General features: G+C 45.0%; 1 protein-coding gene across 20 annotated transcripts in view; it reads left to right on the plus strand.

Annotated features, from left to right (window-relative positions):
• Positions 1-22,922, plus strand: part of DYNC1I1 (dynein cytoplasmic 1 intermediate chain 1) — a 379,244-nt gene that overhangs the window by 8,011 nt on the left and 348,311 nt on the right. The gene's annotated exons all lie outside the window — the stretch shown is intronic.

The following is a 22,922-nucleotide window of genomic DNA, read 5'->3' on the forward strand; positions in this document are numbered from 1 at the left end:
ATACATCCCACTTAATTTTCCTTTTATTATACGATTTAATTCTTTCCCCTTGGATTATTTGTAGTGTGTTTAGTAAAACATTCACTTCCTAAAATGTAGTTTCTATTGCACAGCTGGGCCCAGTATGAACATGGTCTTGGTAATGCCTCAAATTCTAGAAGCTTTACCTTCCTGAACCAGTATCCCGTTAAACATTTCTGCTGGGGGAACGACAGCCTTGAGGAAGACAGCCTGTCATTTTCTAGAAGTGATGGGTAGGATGGTTTGAGTCTTGTGTTTTCCTCTGTGAGTCCCTTGGTCTAATCCCTTTGATCTGGCTTTGATCTGACACTCTCCTCTGAGCAGAGCAGTCCTTTGGCTCCTTTCTGGTGAGAAAGGAGGAATTTTTATTCATTTGTCAGATTTCTATTTTATGTGAAGCCAAGAGTATCACATGTATTTTAAATAGTGCTAATGAATAAATGCTGGCACTATTTTATATCCTTTGCCGACATCAGTTTCTCTCATTGGGTATGGATTTTTCCACTCCCAACTTGAAATAGTACCTGTTTCTTTGTTTGACAAGCTGAAGATTTTAGTAATTGAAGTGGAATGAAGTCCTCTCCTTTTGAAAGTGGTTTAGATCCTGTAAGGCACATATGGAAGCCTTTAAAAGTTGACCAAGTGTTTGAATGCTGCAGTGGGCCCACGTGGAGGGGATGATCACAGTATTCTGTTTTGGATTCAGCTTGTGGGATTTTAGGAGTTGGTGTTAGCAGGCGGTGGGTTTGAGTGGCTGAAAGGGTAGAAGGCCCTGTGGGGAATGTGTGTTTGGACAGTGTCCCCTTTTAAAACTGAAATGAGTCTCCTGTTTCACCATCCACCCCATTAGTATCAGAAGAGCAAAGCATTGTGGGAACTGGTGTGTATTTTGTGGGAGAAAGAATAACAGAAAACTTCTCTGCTTGTTTCCTTAAAAAGTGTGACTTTGTTGACTTTCAGAAGGTGTAGATTACCGAAAGAGGATCCTCTCTCTTTGAATGTTTTCAGGCTCAGAGGAGAGTGAGAATCTATTTACCTTGGTTAAAATGCCAAACCAAATCTCCCAATGCAAATATGGACCACCCAGAGGCATTGTAAAGGCCAGGTTTGGGGTTTTGAATATAGATTTCCTTGCTTTGTCTTTTAGGCTTTTTAATATTTTTCAAATACTGTCGAAAAGTAATTGGCACATCAAGCAAGGATGAAACCCCATATCTTTTGCCATGAACTTTAAAGGGAGGAATTGTACTCATTTCCCTCGAGAGCCCCTTGTTTCTTAAAATCAAGAAACATGAATTACTCAAATTTGAAGGCCACCAAGTTGAAGATTTTAAAGTGGATAGAAAAGTCGGGTTATAACACAGGTATAGGAGAGGAGGTCCAGGGAATAGTCAACAGAAGCAGAGGCGCTACCTCAGGCCAAGGGGGGCTCATAATTTGAGCAGGTTTAGAGATTTTTAACCTTGAGGATCCATATTGATCTCAGCCATCTTGCCTGATGGTTGAGGGTGACAGGGACAGTTTCAAGTTTCCAGGGTTTTGTTAAAGCTTTATACGATTTGCCCAGTGAAGTGGTTGCCTGTCAGTGATGGCTGTGGAAGGTTCACCCCAAGTGGGAATGCAGTTCCCACCAGTCACCTGCAGTCTTGCTGCCAGACTCTTGCCGTCCCAATGTCCTTACAATAGACAGCGGCCTGCGTCTGAGTCAGAAATCATGATGGGCAGGTGGTGGGGAGCCCGGCATCCTGGGTTCCTGAGAGCGCTGACTGGTCATTGAATTGACAGCTGTTGTTTGCCCATCATGATTTCTCTGACTCAGAAACAGGCTGTTTGTTGTAAGGATGTCAGGATGGCAAAGTTTGCCTACAAGCAAGCTGTACAACAGGCCAGTATATCCGAGACGAGGCGTTGAGGTGAGGAATGTGACTTTATTTGGAAAGACAACTGACCAAGAAGATGGCAGACTAATGTCTCAAAATAACCATCTTATCCAGGTCTGGATGCCAGGTTCTTTTATAGAACAGAGATGGAGGTGGGCGGGTGGTGAGAAATCAAAGTGAAAAGGCCATTAATCTTGCAAAATCTCCTGTAATGGCAAGCCAGGGGAGGCAATGGATTAATTTCTTCCTTCTTTTAGTCACCTATTAGTGGACAGAGTCCTGAACAAAGGCTCCTTGGTTTAACATTTGGGCAGAGGGGCAGGGTTCCCCCAGGCAGATCATTATGTATGGACACAGTATCCTTTTAGTGAACAAAAGCAATGGGAAGCAAAGGTTAAAGAAACAGATCCAACATGGAGTCAAGCTGCTCCCTTTAACGAAACCGTCGACCTTGCAGCAGAAGTCTCCAGGCCATCCAGAAAACATACATATGGTAAGAACATATTGATAACCCCCACTAAGTGGCAGTTGAATGTAGTCCAGCTGCAGGTATTCAGAGGGTTCAGAGGGAGGTTTGAGGCCTCTGAGAACAAACATCGTTTCCCAGGTTTGAGGAGCTGGCAGGTCAGACATTGGTGGTGAACTGTTTTTGCGATTTTATAGAAGGCCTCCTACTGTTGGGGGAGTGTGTAATTTCCTTGGTTCTGTCTTGTCGCAACAAAAATATGAAGTGATGGATGGACCAGCGTTACAGCCCTCGGACAGGCCAGAGTTTCAGCTCCATGTTACAGCTCAGTTTTATTTAGAAAGTAAAGGAAAATACATCCTCAAGATGTGAGGGAATGCCGACCCAAAAGATGTGAAGAGAAGAGAGGCCCTGGCCCAATTTTGGCTCCTTTTTTTGTATGTTTTTTTCTCCTCCTGGGCCTGCCCTGTGTAAACGGGGCAAGCCAGGAGTGCTGCTTGTTTACCTGAAGTCCTCACTCTGGTCCTCGGACCTTCCTTTGTTCTATTTTCACAGGCTTTTCCCTTCTTTGTCTTTTAGCCACTGCCATTTTGGACTCCTTTTTTCTATTCTAACTACCTAACACTATCAATGTTTATTTCCTGATTTGAGTCACTTTAATCGCACCACAGTGGATGAAGGAAGGCAAAACCTGAGAAATGGAGTTTGCTGGGGATCCCGGAAGAACCAAGCACTCTCCTGGGTTCTGCAGTAGCCCTGACTGCTCATTGAATTGACAGCTGCCGTTTGAAGATCTTGATTTCTCTGACTCAGTAGCAGGCTGTGGTCCAGTGGTTAAGACTTCGCCTTCCAATGTAGGAGGAGGGGGTTTGATTCCTGGTCACTAAGACCCCACATGCCTCATGGTCAAAAAGAGCAAAACATAAAAAAGAAGCAATATGGTAACAAATTCAATAAAGACTTTAAAAATGGTCCACATCAAAAACAAAAAACAAAAAAACAAAAACCTAAGAAGCAGGCAGTTGCCTGTTGTAGGGACATCAGGATGGCAAAAGTCTGGCAACAAGGGATTATTTTTTGCAGGAACAGAATGGACTTCATCCACATGATCCACAACCTTTGTAGATTCTGTTGCTGCTGCCTTTTCACAGAAGTCAGCTAACGCAGTCCCCTGATAACTCAGGTTCAATCTTTATAGTGTGAGCCTCAGTTGTTATGATAGCAGTTTCAACAGATACGGGAGGAGCAGCAACAAGGTTTTTTACCTGCTGTCTGTTTTTGCTGGGGTCCTGGTAGACTTAAAGGGCTTCCCTGGTGGCTCAAATGGTAAAGAATCTGCCTGCAATGCAGAAGACCCAGGTTTGATCCCTGGGTAAGAAGATCCCCTGGAGAAGGGAATGGCAATCCACTCCAGTATTCTTGCCTGGAGAATTCCATGGACAGAGCAGCCTGGCGGGTTACCATCCGTAGCGTCACAAAGAGTTGGACATAATTGAGTCACTAAGACTGGTAGACCAAAAAAAAACAACCCTTTGCTTCCTTAACATTCCAATTATGGTTGATCCCAAAGGCATACCAGCTGCCAGTATAAATCCTAACAATTTGTCCTTCTGGTAACTGGCATGCTCTTAGTCAGGGCGTGGAGCTCTGCTTGTTGGGCTGATTTAGCTTATGGGAGACTTACCCTCTTAAAAATACATATTGGGTAATGACAACATAGCCAGCTTGGAAATTTGCTTTTTTGTTTACAGTGTGACCCATCAACAGACAAAATTAGATCAGGATTAGTCAAAGGGGCACTTTGTGAATTAGGATACAGTGTCACAAAGGTCATTGGCTCACCTTCTTTGGTCAAGGGTAGCAGAGTCGGACACGACTGAAGTGACTTAGCAGCAGCAGCAGTAACATGCTGCTTGCTTCTGCTGCTAAGTCGCTTCAGTCGTGTCCGACTCTGTGCGACCCCATAGATGGCAGCCCACTAGGCTCCTCTGTCCCTGGGATTCTCCAGGCAAGAATACTGGAATGGATTGCCATTTCCTTCTCCAGTGCATGAAAGTGAAAAATGAAAGTGAAGTCGCTCAGTTGTGCCCGACTCTTAGCGACCCCATGGACTGCAGCCTACCAGACTTCTCCGTCCATGGGATTTTCCAGGCAAGAGTACTAGAGTGGGGTGCCATTGCCTTCTCCGGCGGCAGTAACGTAGGAGGCTATTTTGTTTTGGATGCAGACTTAGGTGCTGAAAGCAGAATCGTCTCATAGGAGGTTAGTATGTTTGCAGAGAAATGTTGAGTTACTTCCGAAATGAGATTTTGAGCAGTGTGTGGAGTGTGTAACTAAATGTCATTTCCTAGGGCTTCCCAGGTGCCACTAGTGGTAAAGAACCTGCCTGCCAATGCAGGAGACGTAAGAGACATGGGTTCAATCGCTGGGTCGGGAAGTTTCCCTGGAGAAGGGCATGGCAGCCCACACCAGTATTCTTGCCTGGAGAATCCCATGCACAGAGGAGAGGAGCCTGGCGGGCTGCAGTCCATGGGGTTGCAAAGAGTTGGACACGACTAAGCGACTTTCACTTCACTTCTGTACTTCTCATGTTCTTGCTTGAGCATCCCCAGGGCTTGGCTCTCTGTTTCACGTACAGATAAGGTGAAAGATTTTGAAGCTGGGTGCCCTGGGGCAGGCAGTTCTTGCAGCACTTGGTTTAGTCTCATAAAGTCCTGCTCATGTTTATCTTCCCCAGGAGCTGGTTCAGCGATTGAGCTCTTAGTTCATAGAGTGGGAAAGCCGATAGAGGAACAATGAGGAACCCGTACTCTGCAATAACCAGCCAGGCCTATGGATCCACAAGGTTGTTGTTTAGATGTGGCCTAGGGAATCTGGGGATCAGCTTGGTTTTTTGGAGCTCACTGGATTCCTTCAGTGCTTAAATTATGACCTGAGTAATGTCTGAAGATAATTATAATTTTTCCTTGGAAACTTTATGTCCTTGTTTAGCTAACTGTTATAGCAAATAAGTGGGATTCTTTATGGATGCCTCTTTGGTACTTGAAAATAGCAAAAGTTTGGCTCTATTCTTACTGTAGAAGGGTCGATTTCCTGGGGAAATGGAGGGTACCTAAGTTTTGGTGGAACATTTGGGAAAAGTAAGAAGGGTTCTCACTGAACTCTCCAAGTTTGCCTGTCCCAGGTATATTGTTTGTTCCAAGTAAAGGTGAATAGCCGCTGGTTGGTGTCCCAGCACACTGAAGACTGGACAGAGGTCCACAACTGTGAGCCATTTCGAGTCTGATGAATCTTGTGACAAAGAGTTTTGGGGTATGGAACAGCAGGGAAGTAGGGAATCTTGCTCATCTCAAATCAAATTGCCATCCCCACCCACTGGGTTTCGGGACTGTTAAGACCAGGTGTTACGGGGGCTGGTACAGGGAATGGTTAGCCCCTGAGGGAATTGGTCTTCTATTATTGGTATAAGACCTTGCATCACCTCAGGTTTTAATGGCTGTTGAGGCAGTTTAGGAAGAGGTTTGGTTTCCTGTATGAAAATTTTACAGGTTCTGCACCTTTTATTCTTCCAGGGTCAGTGTTAGAGGTAGCCCACAGATTTTCAGGCACCTTGATTAAGTTAGAGGTCTTTTGCTGGAATCCTTTCCCTCGTATATCAAGGACAGACTGTAAAGAACATCAAGGATCAGGTTCAGCTTGGTCAGGAAATTCTAAGGTGAGGTGTCCACTAGAAGCAAAATGTATTAGCCCTTTTAATTCAGAAAGGAGATCACTACCTGATAGTTCGGAGCTGTGTTAGTCACTCAGTCATGTCTGACCCTTTGCGACCCCAAGGACTGTAGCCTCTGACCGTGGGATTCTCCAGGCAAGAATACTGGAGTGGGTTGCCATCCCCTTCTCCAGGAAATCTTCCTGACCCAGGGATCGAATCTGGGTCTCCCGCATTGCAGACAGATTCTTTACCATTGAGCCACCAGGGAAGCCTAATAGATTGACTGGAGCTGTATCATGTAGCAAGAAAGGAAAATTTCTCAGTGAAAGGCCCCAGAGTCATTTGTCCTGGTTGTGGAAGAATTTTAATAGACACCCACTATGGGAACTTCTTTTTCACTCCAAGGGATGTGTTGTCCTATGATGGTGGGGTTTAAAGTAGAGACTGTAGCTCTGGTATCTATCACAAGTTGGCAAGGTTTCCCATTACTTTTAATATTTTTAAACTGTTTATTTAATTTTGGCTGCACTGAGTCTTTGTTGTGGCACGCAGTCTTTCTCTAGTTGTAGCGCATGGGCTTAGTTGCCCCAAGGCATGTGGGATCTTATTTCCCCAACCAGGGATCGAACCTTCCCCTGCATTGGAAGGTGGCTTCTTAACCACTGGACCACCAGGGAAGTCCCTCCATTAATTTTAATTTTAGTTTCCCCTTGGCTATTTAAAGGAATTACTGGTGGCAGCTTATCAGAGAATTCCTTGTGGTCCTGTCAACTCTTGGAGGGGCCCAAAAGAGGGCCCCCTTTAGGGGGAAGATATAAGAGAATTTAAGTTGCTGTTGAAGAATTCTGATAGAATTTTTGAGAGCAATCTTTTTTCCAGTGCCCTGGTTGATTACAGTTGAGATGTGGATCCCTAGACCAGCCTTTTGATGATAGACTCTTTAGAAGGGTGCACTGTGGGAGGCCCAGGTATTATTTTTGGTCACTCGTCTTGGACCTGTTGTAGTGTAAAGGCGAATAGTTGGGCAGACTTTTGTTGACTCTCTTATTCCAAAGTCCTTTCAAAGTGCTCAGCATTGGTCATGAGTTCAGTCAAACCAGTGGCCTCCCATCCTGTTTTCTGCCGTTTTCAGTTTAGTTCAGTTGCTCAGTCACGTCCAACTTTTTGCGACCCTGTAGACTGCAGCATGCCAGGCTTCCCTGTCCATCACCAACTCCCAGAACTTGCTCAGACTCATGTCCATCGAGTCGGTGATGCCATCCAGCCATCTCATCCTCTGTCGTCCTCTCTTCCTCCTGCCTTCAGTCTTTCCCAGCAACAAGGTCTTTTCCAATGAGTCAGTTCTTCGCATCAGGTGGCAAAAGTATTGGAGTTTCAGCTTTAGCATTAGTCCTTCCAATGAATATTCAGGACTGATTTCCTTTAGGATGGACTGGTTGGATCTCCTTGCAGTCCAAGGTATTCTCAAGAGTCTTCTCCAACACCACAGTTCAAAAGCCTCAATTCTTCAGTGCTCAGCTTTCTTTATAGTCCAGCTCTCACATCCATACGTGACCACTGGAAAAACCATAGCCTTGACTAGACAGACCTTTGTCAGCAGAGTAATGTCTCTGCTTTTTAATATGCTGTCTAGGTTGGTCATAACTTTCATTCTAAGGAGCAAACATCTTTTAATTTGATGGCTGTAGTTACCATCTGCAGTGGTTTTGGAGCCCAAGAAAAGAAAGTCTCTCACTGTTTCCATTGTTTCCCCATCTATTTCCCATGGAGTGATGGGACTGGATGCCATGATCTTAGTTTTCTGAATGTTGAGCTTTAAGCCAACTTTTTCACTCTCCTCTTTCACTTTCATCAAGAGGCTTTTTAGTTCCTCTTCAGTTTCTACCATAAGGGTGGTGTCATCTGCATATCTGAGGTTATTGATATTTCTCCCAGCAATCTTGATTCCAGCTTGTGCTTCATCCAGCCTGGCATTTCACATGATGTACTCTGCATGTAAGTTAAATAAGCAGGGTGACAATATACATCCTTGATGTACTCCTTCCCCAGTTTGGAACCAGTCCTTTATTCCATGTCTGGTTCTAGCTGTTGCTTCTTGACCTGCATACAGATTTCTCAGGAGGCAGATAAGGTGGTCTGGTATTCCCATCTCTTGAAGAATTTTCCACAGTTTGTTGTGATCTACCTTTTTATCAATCCACTAATCTCAGGAGATAATCCATTTACAAGTTGGGCAGTGAGAGCAGGTTTATTTATTGTGTGGAACCCAGAATGCCTTAGGAAGAGAACTTCCAGACAAGTTTTACAGTCAGGCACAGCCAGCTACAGATTTGTTTTTCTTCTGTTTGCATGTTTGACCAATCCTCATGGGCAAGGAAAATTCTAGGTATGGCTTCTAAAAGATCAACTGCATTTTGCAGGCTTTTTCTGCTCTGTAAGGGGACCATGTTAAAGATGGAGGATCTTAAATATTGTCAGCAGGTTCCACCATTCCGCTTCTTGCATTGTTTTTAGGCGTCACCAGGTCCTACCAGCAGTTGCACGAGTTCATGAAGATCTGGCAGCCCTGGTCATAGGTTCCAATGAGGACTTTAAATTCTTCAGAAAACTTTTGGTTCTCTTCCACACTTTTAGGAAATTCTTTAACTGTGTCCTTTAGTTTGGTCTTTGATCAAGGAGTGAAAAGTACCTGAGGAGGATCTCCAGCAGCTTTGGTGGGGTGATTTATTTTAAAAGGTAACTTCCCAGAGTGGAAAGTCAGTTCAGGTAGAGACTTAGAGAGTACACAGGCAAGCCAGTTAGCGGGGAGCAGCGGGCGTTATGTCAGTCTTACTGTCTTTTGATTTAGGTACCCCTTGCATCTTTAATTTTTTATTAGCCTTTTGTAATGAATTTTTTAATGATGTTATTTTGGAATCTTGCAGCTTTTTGGAAGCTTTTGCATACTGATTGAAGTAGGTCTCCCATTCTGTTTGTTAATATGGGAGCACTTGCTTTCAAATGTACTTCTTAAATGAACTGCTGCTGCTAAGTCGCTTCAGTCATGTCTGACTCTGTGCGACCCCATAGACGGCAGCCCACTAGGCTCCCCCTGTCCCTAGGAATCTACAGGCAAGAATACTGGAGTGGTTGCCATTTCCTTCTCCAATGCATGAAAGTGAAAAGTGAAAGTGAAGTCGCTCAGTCATGTCGGACTTTTAGCGACCCGAAGGACTGCAGCCTACCAGGCTCCTCCATCCATGAGATTTTCCAGGCAAGAGTACTGAGTGGGGTGCCATTGCCTTCTCCGTAATGAATGTGAGGAGAGTGAAAAAGCTGGTTTAAGACTCCAGCATTCAAAAAGCTAAGATCAGAGCATCTGGTCCCATCACTTCATGGCAAATAGATGGGAAACAATGGAAACAGTGAGAGACTTTATTTGGGCTCCAAAATCACTGCAGGTGGTAACTGCAGCCACAAAATTAAAAGACACTTGCTCCTTGAAAGAAAAGCTATGACAAGCTTAAATAGCATATTAAAAAGCAGAGACATCACTTTGCTGACAAAGGTCTGTGTAGTCAGAGCTGTGGTTTTTCCAGTAGTCATGTATGGATGTGAAAGTTGGACCATAAAGAAGGCTAAATGCCAAAGAATTGATGCTTTCGAACTGTGGTATTGGAGAAGACTCTTGAGAGTCTCTTGGACAGCAAGGAGACCCAACCAGTTCATCCTGAAGGAAATCACTACTGAATATTCATTGGAAGGACTGATGCTGAAGCTGAAGCTCCAATACTTTGGACACCAGATGTGAAGAGCCAACTTACTAGGAAAGACCCTGATGCTGGGAAAGATTGTAGGCAGGAGGAGAAGGGGATGACAGAGGACAAGATGGTTGAATGGCATAACCGACTCAATGGACGTAAGTTTGAGCAAGCTCTGGGAGATGGTGAAGGACAGGGAGGCCTGGTGGCTGAGAATTGAGAGGAACTTACCACAGAGATGATGAGAAAGACAAGAGAGCTCGAAGGATTTGTGGCTACCGTGCCTTGCTTCTCATCATCCCCGGAGCTGTGAAAAGTCTCCTCTGACTCTCCCTGCTGCCACCAAGATTGCTGAAAAAGAGAATTCAGCTCAGTAAATTTTAAAAGATCTTATGGGCTTTATTCAACCATCCACGAATCTGGCTGCCCCCATTTACCTATCTAGGGCTTACCAGGTATTTCTAGATTGACTAGTTTAAGATTCTGCCCTGTGAGGGTTTGAAGCTGTAATTAAGTTGTTCAGTTGCTAAGTAGCGTCAGATTCTTTTGCGACCCCATGGGCTGAAGCCTGCCAGGCTCCTCTGTCCATGAGATTTCCCAGGCAAGAATACGGGAGTGGGTGGCCATTTCCTTCTCCAGGGGGAGCTTCCTGACCCAGGGATTGAACCCGCATCTCCTGCATTAGCAAGTGGATTCTTTTCTGCTGAGCCACCTGGGAAGCCCCAGCCCTATTTGGTAGTGCTATTATTAAGCCAGTAATTAAGTTTAGGTATCAAGTTTTGGTTTGGTGATGACATGGGCTTAGAACAAGTGACTCCAGGTGGGGCCTGTTGCCTGTCTCTCCTTAACACCGGGTGGCTCAGATGGTAAAAAATCCACCACGAGACCCAAGTTTGACCCCTGGGTTGGGAAGACCCCCAGGAGGAGGAAATGGCAGCCCACTCTAGCCTGAGAATTCCAGGGACAGAAGAGCTTGGCAGGCTGCAGCCCTTGGGTTGCAAAGAGTCAGACAGAGCTGAGTGACTATCACTTAACGTTGTCAGCACCGATGTTGCCTTCCTGAACAATGGGAAGGGTGATCTGGCAGCGCACAGAAGTGTTTTGTAAACTCTCTGGGGAAAATTCAGAATCATAGTTGCTTTACCTAGGGCACATGTTCTGGCAGTCATATGGCTAACAGTCACATTTAGTGTTTTCTTAGTCTTTACATGTGTTCCAAGAAGAATGTATTCATGACACTTGTTGAAGAACTAGTAAGGCAAGCTTTATTCAGGGGGACTATGCGTCATGGTAATATCAGGACCACTGCAATGGGGTTTTGCAAAGGGGAGAAAGATCGTGCCCAACTTTGAATACAACAAGGAAAAGTGGGAATTTATAGCCATATAACAGTCAATCCTCAAGGAAATCAACCCTGAATATTCATTGGAAGGACTGATGCTGAAGCTGGAGCTCCAATACTTTGGCTTCCTTATGCGAAGAGCCGACTCATTGGAAAAGACCCTGATGCTGGGAAAGATTGAGGGCAAGAGGAGAATGGGGCAGCAGAGGATGAGATGGTTGGATGGCATCACTGACTCAAAAGACAGCAATTTGAGCAAAGCCCCGGGAGATAGTGAAGGAAAGGGGAGCCTGGCACACTGCAGTTCATGGGATCGCAAAGAGTTAGTGACTGAACGACAGGAACAAGCAGAATAGGGGTCAGTGTATGGAAAATTACTAAAAGGAAATATCAGGATAATGGTAGGGATTCAAGCTAAACCCACCTAATAGGATTCTTGATAAAGGCAGGCCGAGGTGATTGGCTATCCCTTGGGAGATGGGGGGCATAAGGCACCCAATCAGATATCAGTCAGGTATTGGTGATCAGCAGCCCACTCCAGTACTCTTACCTGGAAAATCCCGTGGATGGGGGGGCCTGGTAGGCTGCAGTCCATGGGGGTCGCTAAGAGTCGGACACGACTGAAGCGACGTAGCAGCAGCAGCAGCAGCATTGGTGATCAGAGCTGGAAGGTGGGGCACTCTGGCCAAACTGACTTATCAGGACTCTTGCTAAAATTGGAGAACATGCCCATGGACAGGGCCTAGTTGAAAAAGACTCCGAGGAACCCAACTAGGGTTTGGTCAAGGAGATCATCTTTGTGATACCCTTCTCAGAGGGCACTCCACTGCAGGCTTGGGTAGGGTGGTGAAGGACAGGTGCTGGAAGTTGCCAACAGCAAATTGAGAAAGGGGGAAAAGTAACCAGAATGCTGGATCACTGGAGTATAGTGTTTAGGCCAAGGGACTGTATTGATCGGGTTAGGCTGCATCACCATTCAGTAAGAAATAACTCACAAACCTCAGCAGAGTAGCATGAGGAAAGATTTTTCTCACTCTTGTTACACGTCCAGTGGGGGTCAGTAAGGGGCTCTGTTGACCACATTCACTCAGAGACTGATACTGAGAGAGGTTTCATCTTGATGAATGTGCCCCAGTCCCTAACGTCGTTAGCAAAGTGGATTCATTGGCTCTGCTTGACGACAAATGGGTTGTTCGGCATAGTCCTGGAGGAGGGGAACAGGAGTGTTTATAATTAATCCAGATGACTGGAAGGGAGGGGCTTGCCTGAGTTCTGCCTACTCATGCTGCTAATCACATTCCTAGGAAGGTCACTCGGAGAAGGCACTGGCACCCCACTCCAGTACTCTTGCCTGGAAAATCCCATGGACGGAGGAGCCTGGTAGGCTGCGGTCCATGGGGTCGCTAGAGTCAGACACGACTGAGCGACTTCACTTTCACTTTTCACTTTCATGCATTGGAGAAGGAAATGGCAACCCACTCCAGTGTTCTTGCCTGGAGAATCCCAGGGATGGGGGAGCCTGGTGGGCTGCTGTCTCTGGGGTCGCACAGAGTCGGACACGACTGAAGCGACTTAGGAGCAGCAGCAGTAGCCATAGGAAGCTCACTGAGACACAGCCACACGTGTAGTGGGTTCAACATCCTACTTTAGGAACATGTGAAAGAATGCCCATTTAGAATATAAAGTGCATTTGAATGGTTTTAGCATCATCAGTAATAACAGGGTCCTGGAATGAGAGGGCTTAGAAATCCAGTTACTGATGATAAATTACGGAGAAGGCAATGGCAACCCACTCCAATACTCCTGCCTGGAAAATCCCATGGATGGAGGAGCCTGGTAGGCTGCAGTCCATGGGGTCGCTAAGAATCGGACACGACTGAGCGACTTCACTTTCACATTTCACTTTCATGCATTGGAGAAGGATATGGCAACCCACTCCAGTGTTCTTGCCTGTAGAATCCCAGGGATGGGGGAGCCTGGTGGGCTGCTGTCTCTGGGGTCGCAAAGAGCCGGACACGACTGAGCGACTGAACCGAACCGAACCGATGATAAATTAAATATGTGTAGGGGTAGAGATTATCTTCTTTCAGTAGTTTTTCAGTTGTAGTCAGGAATAGCCTTTAGTCCTGGTGGAGTGCCAACATGACCCAAACTTAGTGCTTTGTGGGCACATGAAGATGAACAGGGTATAGACCCTAGGGACTGAGGTCTAATTAGGGGAAAGTAGCAAAGTTTAATATCCATAACAAAGAGTTTTATGTTATCACGTGTGTGTGTGTGTGTGTGTGTGGTGTGCTCAGTCATGTCCAACTCTGCGACCCTTTGGACTGTAGCCCACCAGGTTCTTCTGCCCTTGGGATTCTCCAGGCAAAAATACTGGAATTGGTTGCTATTTTCTTCTCCAGGGATCTTCCCAACCTAGGGCTTGAACCCAAGTCTCTTGCATATTATCCCATGTATCACATGGTTATTGTATGAGGTACAAGGTGATAAATACCTAATAGGAGGATAGCAAAGTATAATGGGAGTTCAAACAAGGGAAGCTGTTAAAAATTAAGTGAATAATCACTTCTTTAATCAGGCAAAAGCATTAGTATTACTGTGTTACCTTCATTCTTCCTGTCTTGCTCTTGGGCTCAATTTGATCTCAAACTAATTGTAACAATGATTAATAGATAGTATAAGAGCGTTACCTCTGGGGCCAGGATTCAAATCTCACTGTCACTGCTTACTAGCTCCATGACCTGGACAAGTTACTTTGTCTCCCTGTTCCTATTTTCATCACCTCTGCAACAGAACTGATGATTATAGTACCCACTTCCTAGTGTTGCGGTGAGATTTGAACGAATACATCCTACTTAATTTCCCATTTTTTACAGGGTTTAAATGTTTCCCCTTGGATCGTTCTGGTGTGTTTAGTACAAACACTGACTTCCTGAAGTGTGCCACTTGTTAAGTGTCTCGGCCCAACATGGATACTTGATAATTCCTAGGATCCTGGAAGTCTCGCCTTCCTGAGTCAGGCGCACCTTGAGCATTTCTTTCTGTGCCCAGTAGATCAGGGTGAGTACAGTGTAAGGGCCAGATGGTCAGTTAGCATTTCCCTGGCCTGTGAGGCAGCCTTAGCCTAGAGACCTCTGGAATATCCAGGTGGCCTCTGTTCTGATCTTGGTTCGGGTCTGCTGAGGACACATTTCCAGGCCCTCACTGTGATGACCTGCACCTCTCCAAAATCATGTTACATTCACCTCGAATGTGATACAAGTCCACTGTGGCAAAGTCCTGGAGGCATTCTGCTTCTTTGAGTTCAAAAAGTTAAAAGGTCTGTGTGTTTGGGAGGATCCCTGGAGAAGGGAATGACAACGCACTCCGATATTCTTGGCAGGAAAATTCCACGGACAGAGGAGCCTGGCAGGCTACAGTCCACAGAGCTGCAAAGACTCAGGCCCAACTGAGCTTGATGAGGTAGAGGCTGGGTCTGATGGATGGGAGGCGTGTGGCTCATACTGGCCTGTGCGTATCCTGCCTCTCCCCTTCCCTTGCTGCTCCTTGAATACAAAGTGGGTGAATTTGAGATGCTGCTGCAGAAAGCTTGTGGGCTGTGAGCAGGTGAAGGCGTGGGCCTAGAGACCCTGTCTTTGGTAAATAGGTCTGAGGACACCTATCTATTGTAGCCTAAACTTCTAGGGAAAAAGGAGAGTTCATATCAATATAATGGAAAGAAACCTTTTTTTTAATTTAAATTTATTTATTTTAATTGGAGGCTAATTACTTTACAATATTGTATTGGTTTTGCCATACATCAACATGAATCCGCCACGGGTGTACACGTGTTCCCCATTCTGCACCCCCACCCACCTCCCTCCCCATACCATCCCTCTGGGTCATCCCAGTGCACCAGCCCCAAGCATCCTGTATCCTGCATCGAACCTGGACTGGCGATTTGTTTCTTATATGATATTATACATGATTCAATGCCATTCTCCCAAATCATCCCACCTTCTCCCTCTCCCTGGAGAGAAACTTAAAAAAAATGTGTGTATTTATTTGGCTGTGTTGGGTCTTAGTTGTAGCCCATGGGCTTAGTTGCCCCTGGGCATGTGGGATCTTAGTTGCCTGGCCAGGGATCCAACCTGCGTCCCCTGCATGGCAAGGCAGATTCTTAGCCACTGGACCACCAGGGAAGTCCCTGGAGAGAACCTTTGACTGATTCAAGCTCTTCAGAAAACTGGACTGGCTGCTAGTGAGTTCCTAGTGCCCAGGAGAATTTAAGCGTACCATCTCCAGGGCAGATTTTCTGTGAAGGGATTATTACATAATGAAAACTCAGGCCAGAGATTCCTCTAGTGAGCTCTACATTTTTTTTTTTTTTCTCCAAATGTAAGAATCTCTGATTTTGTACATTTGATGGAGCCTGGCATCAACTCTCCTCTCTGGCCAGGTTCTGCCATTCCCTTGGGGCGTGCGTAAATAAGAGAACAGGTGCCAGACTGGAAAAATAAATATGACAGTCTCTGTCTACTTCCTGTCCCACATAACTGTTCAAATCGTAACATCCGTTCATTCCACAAACATTCCTTAAGCTCCTGCCAGACACTGGGAATGCTATAGCAGTGTCAGGCCAGGTTGAAAGAAATTTAACAGCTTGTGACAACCATTAAAAACAAACAAGCGATGCTCGCATCCGACCTCATTCCAAACTGCCCACACCGTCATGCCTCTGAGGGCTCAGTCTCTTATTTGTTCATTTGTTTGTTCTTTCAGTAATCTTTATGTACCTTGAAGATGTTCAAAGTCTGAACCATCCTGCCAGCCGCAGAGGCTAGACTAATATGTCATTTCAAAGGCATGTGCCAGAAAACCCCAACTACCTTATTCCCTTTGCAGCCTGAAGAATGGAAAACTACAAGATTTCTTGGGGACTAGTTCCACACCCCGCCCCCCCCCCCACCCCGCCACCCATCGAATGCTGATCTTATGCAAAGCATGTATTACAAATGCTAAGGTGCCTATTTCGGGCACTGTATTTCTCACTTTTTCATTACATACAGCAGAGGTGTGATTATAAGGGAAGCGTTAATTCTCGTTTGCATTACTTAGCACATTTGAGTAGGTTGGATTGGTTTAACATGGAAATGTTTGATTTTTTTTTTTTTTTCAAGACCGTCACGTCTTTTAAAAATGAATAGTTTCTTCGGAAGTAAGGAAGGACCAAAGGGCAGAAACAGTTGACCTGGGTCATGAACACCTGAGAGTTTTGTACCAAACACACACCTTTCCAGATGATGTCCCATCACACCGTGGCCACTCCCTTTTTTTGAATTGGAGGAAAATCGCTTTACAATGCTGTGTTGGTTTCTGCCATACAGCAACACAAATCAATCATGACTATACATATATATGCATAGTTATGAAGTGTGTGTGTGTATATATCCCTTCCCTCTTGAGCCTCCCTCCCCAATCCCACCCCCTAGGTCGTCACAGAGCATCAAGCTGAGCTCCCTGTGCTACACAGCAGCGTCCCACTAAGCTTTCTGTTTTACACATGGTAATGAATATATATGTCAATGCTCCTCTCTCAGTTCGTTCCACCCTCTCCTTTCCCTGCTGTGCCCACAAGTCCGTTCTGCATTTCTGCATCTCCATTCCTTCCCTGCAAATAGGTTCATCGGTACTATTTTCCTAGATTCCATGTGTATGCATTAATATACGATATCTTTCTCTTTCTGACTCACTTCACTCTGGATAACAGGCTCTAGGTTCATCCACCTCATTACAACTGACTTAAAATCGTTCCTTTTTATGGCTGAGAAGTATTGCATTGCATATATGTACCATAACTTTATGCATTCATCTGTCAATAGCTCTCTAGGCTGCTTCCTGGGTATCTATTGATAGCTAGGGTGAACACTGGGGTACACATGTCTTTTCTCAATTATGGTTTTCTCAGGTATGTGCCCAGTAGTGGGATTGCTGGGTTATATGGTAGTCTTATTCCTGGCTTTTTAAGGAGTCTCCACACTGTTTTCCATAGTTGCCTCTTGTCATTTCACTCATGCTCACTCTCCTTCCACGGGAAACACTTGCCCAGTTCCCAGGCAACCCACGTCTCCGTGTCCTGCTCTCACAGCCCCTCCTTCAGGAAGCCCACTGTGAGCTTGGGTTCCTGCAACTCTCCTTTGTGCCTTAAACATTTATCACACACTTGCCCCATTTCTCCCTTGCCACGGAGCTAGCATTTTCAGACCCTACCATGTTACAGGCTTTTTGAGACAGACTCTATATTTTTTTTTTCAGGTAATTTATTCATCCAACAAATATTTATGGATAGGTTTGTCTTATAATTCATTGTATACATCATGAGCCTGCCCTTTTTCTCTGAAAAGAAATAAAATTGAAACTAGGAAGAGTCAGAAGGATGGCTAACGTATTTGAGTGCTTCATAAATCTATTCCAGACACCAGGGACACAGCTGTATCACAACAGCCGGCGTCTCTCTCTCCAGGACTTTGGTTTGGACTAAGGGACAGATCGTCAACAAGCATTCAGAAAAGATTGTTCCTGCTTATAGAAATTAAATGTATTTATTATAGAAAAAGATAAGTTCATAACTTGTTTTCTTCCTTCTCGTATTAGTGTAATGGCAGCTAAGGAAAGTTGACTACTGGTGGTTAAGCAAGTCTAAAACCTAAACTTCCTGGATAGGAGTCCTGCCTCTTCCAGTTGGCATGCTAAAAGAAGATTAAATGAGTTAACACGTGGAAAAGACTTATAGCACTGCCTGGCACATAGTAAGAGCTCAGTTAGGAATATGTTACTTTCATTATTACTCAACAAGGGCACTATATTAATAAGTCCACTGAGAATCTGGAAATAAGATTGTTTTCACTGTTAACCTCTTATATCAATACATTAAGAGATGGACAAATTGTCTCAAAAGCTAAGGGTAGTTTTCCAGGGCAAAAGGCTCTATTTTAACTTTTTGCAATAGATTGGTACAGCTAAAATATCAGTTGTGTGCTTCGTTAGCCATGAAGGTTTAGAGAAAGGAGAGCTACGTGGTGAGTATTGGTATTACCTGTCCAAACACTCCCAGCAGGGAGAGTGTCAGCCTCACAGCTTAGCCCAGTGTTTCCCTCTGGGATTTTTTTCCCCCCAGTTTTATTGAGAAATAATTGACATACATCACTGTTTAAGTTAAAAGGATACAGCATGATGGTTTGATTTACATATATTGTAAAATGATTGCAATAGCTTTAGTTAACATCCATCACCTTGTGGGTACAACAAAAAGAAAAAAAAATAAATTTCTCCTTGTGATGAGAGCTTTTAGGATCTACTTGCTTAGCAACTTTCCTGTATAGCAGTGTTAACCATAGTTTGAGCAAACGCTGGGAGATAGTGGAGACCAGAGGAGCCTTGAGGGCTGCAGTCCATGGGGTCGCAAAGAGTCCGGCACAACTTAGAGACTGAATAACAAGTGTTGACCGTAGTCATCATATTGTACATTACACCCCCAACACTCACTTCTCTCGTAACTGGGAGTCTTTTGGCCACTTTCCTCGTAATCATTTGTGTAAGCCCCCACAGCACCCAGAGCAGCACTTTGTACTTTATAGGACTTCAGTAAGTCCCAATAAGTTGTATTAACATAAAGATACATTTGGCGTTTTGTGGAGCCAACTACTTGGGCTTCCTGGCTCTTAACAAACTAGAAACTTTGGTTGAGCAGTGTGCTTCTCCCTCCTCTACAAATGTGTGGGATCCTGCTCGGATACCCAAGGGATTCTCCCATCTCCTTTGATCCGGTAAATCATCCCCCTTCCTGCCCTCTGCCCTTGACTGACTTCCTGCAGAGGGTCACTGTACAGCAGGGACTGGAGCCCAGAGAGATATGCTCCGATCTGCCAAAGGAATTTGGGGTCAGATGACTGCGTGTGCACACGTGTGTGGGTGCACGCTCGTGTGCTGGGAACATGTGCAGGCAGCGCTGGTGGGCATTGCTCTGATCTGCAGTCAGCTGTCATGTTGCAGCTGTGAGGACAGAGATGTAGTCAGGGCCAGCCAGAAACCAGCTAGGCAGACAGATGAGAGTCAAGTCTGAATCTTAGTTTTGAAGGTGGAGATATTAGATTGTTCTTTTTTTTTTTTTTCAATTTTATTTTATTTTTAAACCTGAAACACTGTATTAGTTTTGCCAAGTATCAAAACGAATCCGCCACAGGTATACATGTGCTCCCCATCCTGAACCCTCCTCCCTCCTCCCTCCCCACACCATCCCTCTGGGTCGTCCCAGTGCACCAGCCCCACGCATCCAGTATCGTGCATTGAACCTGGACTGGCAACTCTTTTCATACATGATATTACACATGTTTCAATGCTATTCTCCCAAATCTTCCCACCCTCTCCCTCTCCAACAGAGTCCATACATCAGTGTTCTTATATAGCCAAAATTCTCTAGCAACTTAGTGATGAGTTCACAAAACCCACATACTAGTCTGCAAACATAAATGCCAACTTACTGACTTGGGGGGAGGAATCTAACTTCTTCTTATGGGCTCACTGTGCCCTTGCTTATAGGTTAGTATTCTGCAGTCTCCGGAGAACTTGGGTCCTCAGGCCCTTGGTCTCAAGAGGTCCCAACTGGGTGTGATTGGAACAGTACTAGTCTGTGGGCATTAAAATTTTGTCCTGAAGGCTAACTCCAGAGGTAACATGGGCATTGAAAAATCAAGTAGTAATTATGCAATACATTCAAAAGGACCAGGAAGGGAGGTGGAATCTAGGTGTGGCAATGATATGGCCATTAAGGATACCTTTGAGAGGGAGGGTCAGGGAGCAGACCTAGGAGAATCCCAAAGCCAATGGAGTCTTGACCCTTCTTACGCAGAATGAAGGTAGGAGGAGAAGAAGCTCACTTAGGCAATTTTTGAAGCTATGTTTGTTCATTATCTGTGCTGTGCTTAGTCACTCAGTTGTGTCTGAGTTTTTGGGGATTCTCCAGGCAAGAATACTGGAGTGAGTTGCCACGCCCTCCTCCAGGGGATCTTCCTGACCCAGGGATCGAACCCAGGTCTCCCGCATTGCAGGTGGATTCTTTGCCATCTGAACCACCAGGGAAGCCCCATTCATCTAATAGGTATTTATTGAATGTCTACAACATCTACTCTGTACCATTCACCATTCTAAGTATTGGCAGCACCTGAGTGAACAATACTGACAAGATCTTTGTCTTCATTGGAGCTAGGAGAAGGAGAAAACAATGAAATCTATTTAAATGTGTTACAGAATATGTTAACTGGTAATATAGATAATAAAAAAATAAAGCAGTGGGAAAGACTTGGGAATGCATGTGCTGCCGGGGTGAGGGTGTGGGGTGCAAGTGGTTTGCTCTTTTAAATAGAGTGATGAGTTAAGATCTCATGAGATGACCTTTGAACTCAGTTTTCAAGAAGCAAATCTTTCAGAATTTTAGAGGAAAAAAAGTGTATCAGGCAGAAGGAATAGTAGATGCAAAGTCCTCGAGGCAGGAGTGTACGTGATGTGTTTGGAGAACAGCAGGGAAGTGTGCCTGAAGATGTGGGGCTGGATTGTGTCCGGTCATGGAAGCCATGCAGGACTTGGGCTTCTCTAACTATGAGATGGAAGCTGGTGATGAGCTTTATGCAGAGAAGTGACATGATTTGACTTGTGTTTTAATGAATTACTGTTGCAGCTGAGAATAGGCCCTGGGTAGACCCAGGGAGACTGTTAAGGAGGCTTTGGCAATAATATGATGGGGGATGATGGCAGGGGAGGTGGGGAAAAGCAGACAGGTTCTGGAAATGCTTGGAAGGTAGAGTCCAGATAATTTGCTAATGAATCGGATGTAGGTTTTGACAGAAAGACAAAGCAGGGATGACTCTAAGATTTTGGGTCTGATCTAACTGGAGGGCTGGAGTTGCCTCTACCTGGAGTGCAACAGTTAAAGGTTGGATGTACATGGAGCCAGAGCAGAGGGAGCAGTTGTAACCGGGGCTGCAGGGGAGCCACCTGGCGCCGTCGTGGTGACCCTCCTAACAGATGCACAGGCACAGTGACGTCAGCTGGTCAGGGCAGCTGTTTCCTGGGACACACCAGAGAAAACCTGAAGACTTCATTCCCCATCTCCTGTCATTTGAGACTTCATTCTCCTTTCATTGTAGCAGCTTTATGGTGGTTTACTGCTAATCTTGGCAGTGGTTTTCCTTTACCTTTGGTGAGTCCTAGCTTTGATGTTTTACCACTGTGTGTCATGAACAGAGGAGCCTGGTGGGCTACAGCCCATAGGGTCTCAGAGTTGGACATGATTGAAGCAACTTAAGCGTGCACACACTGTATGTCATGGTTTTGACTTGGGAGATGTCCTGTCATTTAAGATAAGGTCTAGTTTAACTTCAGAAAGTGGTCATGCTCTTTTCCTGTCATTTTCAAATTCTTGGAGACTACCTACCATTATCATCTCCCATACCCCTAAATGTTGTCACCCAAATCCAGGAAGTCACTTTTATGTCTCCACTCTGCTCCACCCGATCACCGCTTTACTCTTATAAGGCAGTGATTGGGTGGCAGAGGTCTAATTGCAGTTATGTCCAATCAGGCAATGGTCAGGAATGGGGGCAGCCTACTAGGCAGTAAAGGAGATGGATGTGTTCATGTAAGTTCCTCCTTACTTTGAATATTTTTGTTACTTCTTAGCAAGATCCTGAAAATGCCCATATCATTCTTCCTCCACTTTAATTTTTTTTCTGCCAAGATTGATTTTCTTCAGAAGCTCATATATATAAGCCTGTCTCCTATTTTCACTCAAAGAGACAGATGGTTGAAACTGACTCTAGCTTAAATTAAAAAAAAAAAGAAAGACATCTTGAATTTGAAAAATGCACATGGGTATCAGAAGGGGTTTAAGCCTTTAAGAACTGGTTGAGAAATCTGTTCTGAATCCTGCCTCACACCACTGTGTTATCCATTCATGTATAGCATGCTGTGTGCAGGCGAAGCTGGGGGACTCGGCAGCCAAGCTTTTCAGATGGGTATTTGCTTTCTGAAAGGAATATAAAGGTTGTGCTGATGAGACAAATGGCAAACCTCCAGATCCTGAGCTCAGTCAGCATCTGCTCTGACATGGCCTGCAGGAAATATGCCATGGTCCCGCATTTCCGGCAGTATTGATTTTCTGCACTCTTAAGGGCACACTAGGGTAACCGGAAAAGCCAGTTAATCTTTGTAAGTACATCCATCTGGATGCGTTTGTGCCCTGAAACATCCATGGCTTTATTTTGTTATCTTTTGCACTTTCTTTCTCTGGTGGAACTTAGATGTTGCTGAGCTGGCTTTGGTCATTCTGTGGTAATGCGTCCTCACCAGCGCCCTGCAAAGGACTGCAGGTTGCGTGTGCACCCAGATATTAATCTCTTGGCCCTCCGGGTAGTCGGAGCCTGCATCAGTCTCCTGTGGTAGCCAGCAGCTTTCTCTGTTCCCTCAGCACTCTGGGCAAGTGTCACGTGGGTGTCATGCTGCGCAAAATGTTGGCTGAGAAAAGACAAAGGTAGAAACAAGTTTATGAATGAAAACTTACTCTACAATTGATGTAGCCCAGTACGTTTGGATCTCATTTACCTGCAACTGACCATGGACAATGCTGTGTCTGTGTAACAGTGAACATGCGTGTATCCAAAACCAAGTTCTGTGAAACCGTAATTGTTCTTCCTGTGTGCTTCTTAGCAGTTTTCATCTGTTAATC

This window comes from Bubalus kerabau, chromosome 8, assembly GCF_029407905.1.
Source record: "Bubalus kerabau isolate K-KA32 ecotype Philippines breed swamp buffalo chromosome 8, PCC_UOA_SB_1v2, whole genome shotgun sequence".
Taxonomy (NCBI): Eukaryota; Metazoa; Chordata; class Mammalia; order Artiodactyla; family Bovidae; genus Bubalus; species Bubalus kerabau.